Raw genomic sequence first — 2,667 nt, forward strand, 5'->3', positions numbered from 1 at the left:
GTGTCATATGAGACACGGAGTGACGTATTTCTTGGATTATCACCAGCCGTGGCAAGTGTTGTACTAAATCCTTGGCTCAAAAATCATATCAGAAGTTGTATTCGCCACTCATTTTTGCTAAGTTGTCCGGCACTGACACGTGTGCCAACTGAGCCCAACCAATGTTTAACACTAAGGTTCTACATAACCATTGCATTAGTTTTACAACAAAAAACCCGTGTTTTACATCTATGTTATAACTTATACTATTGCCATATACTGTATATGTATATAATTATAGAGCATTTTATGGGATATATATTTGAGACATAAAATCAGACAAATGACTCCACTATTGGACTAACTATACATCAGTTGTTCTGTAGGTCTGTTCAAAAGGAATCGGATATCAATTCAATTAATACAAAGAAAATATCTTTTTATTGATTCATTGATTCATTTATTAAACAGTTTGACTGCAACTCCCGGCACTTATCAACAGATAGAGATATATATATATATATATATATATATATATATATACAGTATATTTAGTGGTATATATGTAGTCCTAAAACCCAAATAACAAGTAATACGATTGCAATCGAGTTTTACGCTCTTCCGAGCAAATGATTGCTTTAAATGAATGAATATTTGATATAACGATTTGTATGTAATGTTTGGCACAACTTTGTGTCACAAGAACTAGCATTTGGATTAATATCAGTTACAAAGTTTCAATTACTTGTATTGCAATATTAATAAATTTATTTCAAATACATGTCATTTTGATTATATATATATAAATATGAATTTTAAAAGTATTCATTAAATCACTACTTATTTTTTTAAAAAATGATTATGACTTTAGGGGAAATTTAAAGTGTGTAACAATTATATGTGGTTTTTAGTATTAAATTTTGTATTAATTGCTGTCAATATTTTTAAGTTATTAAACATGACAAATATTTGTTTTCAATCAACGTTTTGGTCAAATTTGTGTATTTAGTTGATTATTAGTCGACAAATTATTATAATTATTCAAAAATAAACCACTAATATAACATCAATACTTATTTTAAATGGAAAATTAGTTTATCATTATTAGTTATATAGTATTTGCCAATTTTGTCTAATAATAATAATAATAATTCGTTAAATTTGTAAGCAATAAGATTTCGATGAATCTAAAAGGGATCCCAAATATAGCTTTCATTATTATTTTAAATACTAATATTTGAATACAGTGTGTGTCCAATAGTGTCCGACACACAAAACAATAGGGTTTTCATATAAATATTTGATATATTTGATGGACACATAAAGGTTAGTCAATGGGTAGTGAATGAAACCCCCCATTGATTCAATCATTTAAGGCAAATGTGCTGAAAACTGCCGGCGCTGTTAGTAGTGTCATATTGTGGACCATATATTTCTATATTGAGGACATGGAGGGAGAAAGTGAGGGAAAGTTATAGTCGAGCATATAATATATGAACACATGTACCACAATATTATAGCAAATGTAATAATACAATACTTTTGAAGCAATAAATCGGATGTTTTATTAAAAATATAGTAAAAGAGAGTTAAGAGTACATCAATATCTAACAGAGCATCACATCTGTTACTCATATCTATTATTATTGTCTATTATCACTACTATTATTATTATTACAGTTGTATTATTGCCTAATATTGTATTTAAAAACTCCACAAACATATTATCAACTCATTGATTGATTTAATACACAGTACTATTGAATATAATATTAATATTTATAGAAACTAATTCACTAAAAATTCAATGTTAGACTCGTTTTTTTTTGTTTCAAATATTATTTAATATATTTTTAAGTAGTCATTGAAAACTTTATTAAAAATAACYGTAAAACATATAATTTTCAAATGTATTAAATTTTTATTTTATTTTATTTGTTCAGAGTTTATAGATAAAACTTGATTTTTACCAAAATTATTATACAAAATAAATTTTGTTGATTTATAAATAAAATTTATGATATTGCAAATAATTAGTGCAAATATTAATAAATTTTTAAAAATTAAATTAAATTGATGTTTGCATAATTTTAATGAAGTTAATTATTATAGAAATAACGAGAGAGAGAGAGAGAGAGAGAGAGAGAGAGAGAGAGAGAGAGAGAGAGAGAGAGAGAGAGAGAGAGAGAGTAATTTATAATCAAATATATAGTTTAGGGTTTGGTGTGAAAATAAGGTGTAATAACTTAGTAATGAGTGTTTTTAATCAGTAATAAATATCTGTCACATATTTGTTGGATTGTAATTAATTGTCGTTTTGGCAAAAAATCATTATTTAAATTCTTTGTATTTAATTATTAATTTAAATGATCTAACATTAAATTTGAATTGAATTACTTGAATGTGTAAATAAAGTAAAGATTTATTATAACATTTCATGAGTAGTTTTTAGTAGTTTTTTGTTTATAATAGTGATTAATTTATTGAAAAACTGTCCAGGTCATATACATGTATAAGTTAGAAAGTATACATTATGCTTTTTATACTAATAGAGGGGAATTCATGGACACATTTACTAATAGATTACTAATGTTAGGAAAATCAAACATTCAATGTATTTGATATTACTGCAGGACATTGATAAAACAGTTCACATAGTGTCTCAGATTATGTTTATTTTTTTTTATA

General features: G+C 25.4%; 1 protein-coding gene across 2 annotated transcripts in view; it reads left to right on the forward strand.

Annotated features, from left to right (window-relative positions):
* LOC128952977 (IDLSRF-like peptide) overlaps nucleotides 1-2,667 on the forward strand; it is a 134,827-nt gene that overhangs the window by 9,549 nt on the left and 122,611 nt on the right. The gene's annotated exons all lie outside the window — the stretch shown is intronic.

Source organism: Oppia nitens, unplaced genomic scaffold (genome assembly GCF_028296485.1).
Source record: "Oppia nitens isolate AA-2021 unplaced genomic scaffold, nextdenovo-longstitch-racon4-pilon3 scaffold1_pilon_pilon_pilon, whole genome shotgun sequence".
Taxonomy (NCBI): domain Eukaryota; kingdom Metazoa; phylum Arthropoda; class Arachnida; order Sarcoptiformes; family Oppiidae; genus Oppia; species Oppia nitens.